This window comes from Panthera onca, chromosome E3, assembly GCF_046562875.1.
Source record: "Panthera onca isolate mPanOnc1 chromosome E3, mPanOnc1 haplotype 2, whole genome shotgun sequence".
Lineage (NCBI taxonomy): Eukaryota > Metazoa > Chordata > Mammalia > Carnivora > Felidae > Panthera > Panthera onca.
In genome coordinates this window covers 15,548,097-15,556,495 of record NC_138354.1, presented here as the reverse complement: position 1 = coordinate 15,556,495, position 8,399 = coordinate 15,548,097, and the positions used below count along the sequence as shown (strand labels likewise).

The following is an 8,399-nucleotide window of genomic DNA, read 5'->3' as shown; positions in this document are numbered from 1 at the left end:
CTTACATGTAGGTGTTTGATCAATTTTTAATTTTCATATATATGTTAGGTAAGGACCCAAATTCATTTTTCTGCCTGTAAATTTTATGTTATCTATATTTCACAATAAAAAAAAATAGGGGCATCTGGGTGGCTCAGTTGGTTAAGTGTCTGACTCTTGATTTCGGCTCAGGTCATGATCTCACAGGTTCATGAGACTGAACCCCAAATTAGGCTCCATGCGGACAGCACAGAGTCTGCTTGAGATTCTTTCTCTCCCTCTCTCTGCCCCCCACTCAAAGCAGATAAAGAAATAAACTTTAAAAAATGTTCAAAAAAATTAAATCTTAAAGACTATAATACCCTTTCATGATAAAAAACACCCAGTAAACTAAGAATAGCAGGGAACTTCCTCAACATGATAAAGGCCATATATGAAAAACCCACAGTTAACATACTCAATGATGAAAGATTGAAAAATTTTCCATTTAAGATCAAGAACAAGACAAGGATGCCTGCTTTTACCACTTTTTTTTTTTTTTTTTTTTTTTGAGAGAGAGAGAGAGAGAGAGAGAGAGAGAAAACAAGCAGCGGGGGCAGAGGGGAGGGAGCAGAGAGAAGGGGACAGAAGATCCAAAGCAGGCTCTGTGCTGACAGCAGAGAGCCCAATGTGGGGCTCAAACTCACAAATCATGAGATCATGACCTGAGCTGGACGCTTAGCTGACTGAGCCACCCACGCACCTCTCACCACTTTTATTAGTATGTTTTCATTTTTGGGGGGGTAGATTCATCTTACCCGACCCTTCTGTGGAATCTCTTTCCATTAATCCCTTTGCTTTCTCTCTCTCCTCTTAGCTTCCACATTACTCCTCTTTTGCAGTTTTCCTCTTGCTTCTATTTTTTTCCCCACTCTTCTTTTGCTCTTTTCCTTTTGACCTACCCCAAGATGAGTTTTTAGCCCTCTTTTATCTTCACTGTTTCCAATGGGACAGAGTTTCATAAATTCAAACACAAAATACACATAAATTGAAATAAAAAGTAATACAATGAATATCCATGTGCCTATCAAGAACTAAACCACTAAATTCAAACTAAAGCATTGCTTCTTCGGTTAAATATAACTTTGGTGCCCCTTCCAGTAGCCTCCACCCCACCTTCTCTCAGAGGAAGAAGGTGTGTGGTAGTTTGTCCCACTAATGACCCCAATGAGTCAGACCTACCAGTGTCCTCACTTTTGCTAGTCCCTTTCAACATTGACCTAGGGGTTAGCCCCTTACTTACTGTGTCCATTACCTTTTGATCTCTTCTTCCTCCCCCTAGTTCAATCTGCTACAGCTACATAGGTTAGAGGTGTCAAGAGGGCCCTTGCACTTGTTCCCAGTACCTAGCACACTTGCCCAAATATTTGCATACCAGCATAGCTAGCTCCTTTGCCCTTCGTTCAGGGTACTGTCTCAGCCAGGGCTTTCCTCTCCACTCTAAAACTGCAAACTTTTAGATTGCATTTTCTGTGCCTCTTCCTTGCATAAGTTTTAATTTTTTATTCATAGCAATTATCACCATCTTAAGTACTACTGTAAATAACTTGTTTATTGGCTCCTCCCTCTCCTCTAGAATGTAAGCTTCTCAGCATACTTTTGTTTTATGTGTTTTATTTTTTTTTATTAAAAAATTTTTTTGGCGGGGGGGGGCGCCTGGGTGGCTCAGTCGGTTGGGCGTCCGACTTCAGCTCAGGTCATGATCTCGCAGTCCGTGAGTTCAAGCCCCGCGTCAGGCTCTGTGCTGACAGCTGAGAGCCTGGAGCCTGTTTCAGATTCTGTGTCTCCCTCTCTCTCTCTGACCTTCCCCCATTCATGCTCTCTCTGTCTCAAAAATGAATAAACGTTAAAAAAAATTAAAAAAAAATTTTTTTTTAAGTTTAGTTGTGAGAGATAGAGACAGCACCAGTTGGGGAGGGGCAGAGAGGGGGAGACACAGAATCTGAAGGAGGCTCCAGGCTCTGAGCTGTTAACACAGAGCCCAACAGGGCTCAAACTCACAAACCATGGGATCATGACCTGAGCCGAAGTCGGTCACTTAACCGACTGAGCCACCCAGGTACCACTTTATGCATTTTGTGCTCTCTATCCTCAGCCTAGCACACATTAGGTGTAGAGGAGGAAAAAATATTGTCTCTCTACCCTTCTGAGTTCTTGGCTGAGACCTCTGAGGTAAAAAACAGATGAACAAGAGAGAAGCACATTGAAATTTATTAATACATATACCTCATATATACATGAGAGATAACGGGACAAGATTTAGAATGCCAACTTAAATACATTATCATGTAGACGAAAGAAAGGTGTGTGTTGGGGTAAGGTGGGTAGCTAGCTGGAGGATCAGTTATGGGAAGTGATCTGGGAAAGAAATGCAAACAAGCTTAAGGTTTGCTACGCAGATTTAAGTTAGTGTCTTCTCCATTGATGAGTCCCTTGTGATTTAGCCATCCTCTTCTAGGTACGGGGAAGGAGACATCTTTACAAATGGAGATTTCCTTTATAAATGTACATTTCCCTTACAAAAGGGTATTCATTTTCAGAGCTTCTCTGGCATCCACTTTCTCAAAATAATCCTTATGCCAAAGAGGTACGTTTTTGGATGGCATGTTCTGCTATCTCTAAGCATTTAGAAGAATTTGAGGAATGAATCAATTTCCATTTTGCAAATGATGAAAAGAGACAGAAATTAGGCAACCTGTCCAAGATCACAGAGGCAGCTGTTAGCAAAGCTGGGATTTCAACTCAGGTCTACCTTCCAGATCCAGTATAGTTTCGTTTTTTCTCTGTTGTGGCGGCACTTTATGCCGTGGATGGCACCCAGGATACAGAGGCAGCTGCTGTTTCCAACATTCCTGAAATGGTAATCACGGGAACTGGATTCCGTTTAAGACTCGACCATTAATACTAGCTAACGATTATTTAACCTCGTGGGTCTCAATTATGTTTAGCTGTAAAAACGGCTTTTAGGTCAACCAATCTCTTTAAGGTCCTTTAATTCGAACACTAAAATTCCTGACATCCGTAATGTGATAGGTAGGATTCATTGGCTTTTCAAGCGGCCTCCGTCTCCCATTCCATGCTGCTACAGTGGCCCAGGGCCCGACAGCACCGCAGGAAGCAGGCTCTGAAGAAGACAGGGCACACCGGCTGCTCCGTCGGCTCCTGAACGCTGCAGGTCGGCACTGCAGGGCTAGCCTGGAGGCCGCCCTCTTCTCCTAGACCTCCGACACTGCGGGTGCTGTCAGTCACCCCCGCCTCCGGCTCGCGCCACCCAGCGCGGATTCCGAGAGGACCCGCAACAACACCCTCCCACTCCGCGCCCCAGGACCCGGAAATGACGTCTGTGCGTGCGTGACGAGCGCTCGCGGCGCCGGGGGCGGGGCGTGAGGGAGGGAGGGCCGGCGAGAGGGCGGGTTGTGGACTGGCGGAGCCGGGACCCACTCGAGCTACCCGCGGAGAGCGGCGGCCCGACGCCAGTGGAGCCGCAGGCCAGGTACGGAGCAGAAGGACGGGGGCCCAGGATCTCGGCTCTGGGCGGCGGGGCGGCGGCGCCGTCCGGGCGGAGGCTGCTGGGTCATTCGCCCGTGCCGTCTACCCGGCCGGGGCCGTTTCGCTTCGGTGCTTCCAGCCGCCGTCGGTCCCAGCCCGGGGCCCCGCGGCGCGGCCCTGACCGGCCCCAGGCGGTCGCCGGCCGCCTTAGTTCTCGTCGTGCTGAGCCTCCCCCTTTCAAGCGTTCGTCGCCAAGTTCTGTACGGCCCGGCCCAACTCCGACGGACAGACGCTTGTCATTTCCTGGCCGCCTCCTGCCACCCGTCCACCCCTCGCGGGATGGCTTCCTTTTGGCCGGCTTCCTCTTCACTGTCCAGCCCGTGCAGTTGGAGGGGACACCTGTGGTGGCGGCCCGTCGGCTCGTGCCCTGGGTCCCTCGGGGGTCCGTCCGGGTTGGCGGCTCAGACCCAGAGAGCAGCCCGGCCTTGGCAGGGGCTCCGGGGCTTCAAGAACCCGCGTCGTTCTTGGGGAGGACAGGTCCCGGAGCCGGGAGGGTGCAGTCTTTGGTGATGCGGGGACTTGAACACCGGTCCTAACTCTCGCGCCGTGGTTGAGGGGGAAGTTGTGGGCCTGGAGTTAGGAGCAGAACTGGTTTAGAGGAGAGCAGAGGTGATGCCCATCACGGAAGTTTAGTCACAGGGAGGGAGGGACTCAGCTGCTTTAGAGAGTAGGTCATAGACATCTGGTGGTGCCTCAGCGCTGGTGACCAAGTCCTGTCGTTGGGAAGTGTGTCAGTGGGCTCTGATGGGCTCCTTTTACCCTTTAGATTAGATGTGAAAATTGTCAAGACGAGTTGACAGCATCACCAGGGGAGTCGTTTTTTGAATATGAAGACTTTTACTTTTGTTTGTGAGATTAAAAAATAGTTGTACTTTTTTTTTTCTGTAAACTTGAAACTGCTTTTTAAAAAAGCCTGTTAATGTAAAATAGTTAAAACAAGAAAGTTTGCCGGACGGGTAAGATTTGATTGTATTGTTAGTCCATTTAATGACAAATAATGTTACTTTGTAAGAGTTACTGGTTGTGCGGAAGATTAAACCGAGTTCAGGATTTGAAATTTCACCGATCTTCCAAGCAATCATGTTTCTTCTCTCTAGAAGTTAGGGACAATAAAGATACTTTCAATACGGTGTGGTAAATAGAGCTAAGACAGAGCGTGAGGAGGGACACTGCAGGGTCTGGAGGGTGAAGAAAGATAATCAGGGAATATTTTATGGAAGTATCTTGAAGCACGAGAACTTTGAAACTAACAAGGTTGGGTGGGAATTTTAGGGATTGGTTGGAATGTGGGGGTGGGACAAGTAACAGGAGAATAGGCCAATAACTAACTACTAGGAGATGGTTTTTGAAAAGTAAAGTGCAGGGCAGAGATTCAGGAGCTGATAACGACAAAACCGAGGAAGGGTTTTAAGGAGGGTCTTTTCATGATTAAAATGGAATTTTAGGTAGATCTTACACACACACACACACACACACAGACTGCTGCTATTTGGCTGATGAAGACTGTGTGGGCCCAATGTTCTTGATTATGTGCTCATTAAATGTTTGAACTGAGTTGTATGCTCATTTGCTAGTTGTTTCATTGTGTAAAAAGTGTCCGACCCTGCTAATTTGTAAGCTTCTATAAACAGGAATTCTCCTTCTATCTGTTTGCATTCTCAGTCCGAGCTGGGCATTCACAAGTGTTCTATGAGTACTTGTTAACTTGATGAGAATTAATTGATTTCTGATGTTGGTTTCCAGTGGGAAAAAAAATGATCAGTACTTATTTTAATATCTACATAGAGAAGAACTAAGATCTTGTTTCATTTACTTGTGTCAATCTTTGGAGACAGAATTTCATCTTGACTATGAATTTAATTTTTGGCACGTGTGTTTTTATTGTTTGCAAAGTATACATCTGTAGCAGAGATGACTTATCCCTAAAATGGAGAAGAAAGCTATGTGACACACCTGTCTATTCTGTGATTCAGAATACAAATGCTGTTAAGTGGCTTTCTTAACCCGTAAATAAAGTTCTCACACTAAAAGCAAGAGTTTCACAGTAGAAGTCAAACATTTTGAAAGTCTTATTAAATGCTTATTTTTGTCATAAAGCGTCGTCGAAACATTATGTATATTTCATATGACTGTTATGATTGGAAATAATTTAGAGTATCATTGGATAAACACTTAGGAGAAACAACAGTGGACTTACCTTCATCCCACTTGATATTATGTAACTTATATTTTATTTGCTTGATATTTGAATAAAGCTCCTAAAATGCTTTTAAGAAAAAGCTGTACTCTTATGATGCGGCTTCCAAGTTACCCTGTGAGATTCCTGTGTTTGATGAAGTTCCTATTGGTGGGGTAGAAAGTATAATTTTTATTGTACAGTAGAACCTTTTTTCATGTTTCTGGTAGCATAGCTTCCTTGTTTATGGTCACTAGGAGGGCAAAGAACTGTAATTATCATCAGTTAGATAAGTACGTGGTTAGAAGTCAGAAGTTATGATCAGAGTATGAGTTCATGAATGGGTTAAATTGCACACACTAAGAGTCTTAAGCTTTTTATTTTCCTCAGATGACATCAAGGAGATTGCTAAAATCCCTGAAAGAGGGCTGTAGCACAATGCCTAAAGCAGGAGTGTAGCAGGAGTCTTTGGGGCCCTGAATTCTGTGTGGTCTCACCTTAAGGTATGGTTGGCAGCATCCTCTGTGCCAGGCACAGGGCAGCACAGAAGGAATTGAAGCTCCTCCTTTTGAATCATCTTTGAAGCTAATCTCTCTAGTTCCCTTTATTCAGAATAAATCATTGAAATTGCATTTATGGTGATTTGGTCTGTGTTTTAAAATTAAACATGACTTTGGGGGGATTTTTACATGAGATATATTTGTAATTTTCTGTGTGCTTCAAAGTTAAAAATACATAATGAAAGTTTTATTTTTGTAGTTCCTGTTGTTAGAATTTCCTAATTTTAGACACAGTATTTGCAATATTTCTTTCTTTCTTTCTTTCTTTCTTTCTTTCTTTCTTTTTTGGAGCACAAAAAAAAAGGTAATGCCTTTAGAAATTGAACTCATAAAATGCTTATTACTGGAAGAAAGTATCTTATTGTGCTGTAATGTTTTTTAAATGGAGCATGTCATTTACTTATATCACATCGTGTTCCAGAAAGGATTCATAATTACTTACAAAGATACAACATGTTATTGAGAACATACAGAAATAAGGAGCTGATGAATTTAGCACGGAGGGAGAAAAATTAAGATGAAAACTGAGGTCTGTAAGATCTTCATTGAGATGGAATGAGATATGTGCACAAGGTACTTGGACTGAAATCTTAAGTATTTGTTAGAGGGCTACAAATTTGACTCTGCCTTTTAGTAGCCTATTCAGAAAGCGATATAATCAGTTGTATAATTCAATGATCATAAGATAAAAGACCAGTTTCTCTTTGGATTCCCAGACTCCTTATATTGACAGATTTCTTAGCTACATCCTTAAGTAAATAACAGCATGCATTTCAAAGGGCTGAATTGTGTTTTACTTTTTTTTTTTAAATTTTTTTTTAATGTCTTATTTTTGAGAGACAGAGACAGACAGACACAGAGCGCGAGTGGGAGCGAGGCAGAGAGGGAGACACAGGATCCAAAGCAGGCTCCAGGCTCTGAACCATCAGCACAGAGCCCAATATGGGGCTTGAACTCAGGAACCACAAGATCATGACCTGAGCCGAAGTCAGATGCTTAACTGACTGAGCCACCCAGGCGCCCTCGTTTTACTTTGTTTTTTAATTAAAATTCTTTGTTGCCTCATTGTGTAGGTTGATGACAAAACATAATTCAGTAAAAGCAGTTCTGGTGCTGGCAAAATAATGTGATCTAAGTATGTAGATTTCTACAGTGATTTAATTTAAGGATCTGTTTTAGATGCTCTAGATAAGTAGATGGGGACTGTACATTCTTTAGGTTCTCTTCCATAAATATTTTGTTTCTCAATGGAGCTTTTTGTTATAAAGTTATCAGCAAATCAGGGATTTGAGTTTGTGCTTCCTGACAAGTCCCGCAAGTACATTTATTTTTTATGTTGTCGTTTTATGTTGTCTAATCACAGAACCATATTTTTCATGGGGAGTGTGAAAATGGAGGAGTCTGACAAGGATGAATACTTAAATGAAAGTCACCTCACCTCCACATACAGATGGACTTAGGGAATACCAGACACAGACCTAAGATTCATTTCTGGAAGTAGATTTGGGGTGTTAGCTCCAGCATAGAGTTCAAATTTATCAAGTGCTAGCATGGGCCAGGCACTGTGCAAGTAATAAGCCCTTGACATGCATTATCTCAATGTTGTCCTTTCCCTTCACCCTCCTTCTTAAAAATACAAAGAAATGTGGTTCAGAGTAGTAACTTGTTTCAGGTCATACAAGAGGTGATGGAGATTTGAACTCAGGTAGTCCGACCAACTCAGTGGTCTGCACCTAACCATGACTTTATATTAACCTGCAGCAGACTGGACCATGAGCTCCCAAGGTGGGAACAGACATATACAGTTAATAGAGGTAAGCATATTGGCAAGTATTGGAACCCACCATTACAAAAAGGCCTTTCACAGGATCTTCCTATCCAAATAATGGTCAGGGAGGTACAACTTCAAGTCATTTGGCTGTACTTTGTAAAGCTGGGGAGTGGGGAGTCTTCTAAGCATCAGTCGGGATTGGCAGAGTGGCGATATTATTTTATGTGTTTGTTTGCATCTCAAATGCATATATTTTTTCTTTGTGTCTGCTTTGAATTTATCTCAAGATCAGGAAAGTCACAATGATATTTATAAAGATAGTGGA

At 43.1% G+C, this 8,399-nt stretch overlaps 1 protein-coding gene across 4 annotated transcripts in view; it reads left to right on the top strand.

Moving 5' to 3' along the window:
- The first annotated feature begins 3,344 nt into the window (after nucleotides 1–3,344).
- RABGEF1 (RAB guanine nucleotide exchange factor 1) overlaps nucleotides 3,345–8,399 on the top strand; it is a 60,819-nt gene continuing 55,764 nt past the window's right edge. For 2 of the 4 annotated variants that reach the window (XM_078440063.1, XM_078440059.1), the window contains exon 1: nucleotides 3,385–3,511. The gene's annotated coding sequence lies outside the window, so the exon portion shown is untranslated. Of the gene's footprint in view, nucleotides 3,512–8,064; nucleotides 8,118–8,399 lie in introns of all 4 variants that reach the window. The other 2 variants (XM_078440061.1, XM_078440060.1) reach the window with 2 other exon arrangements.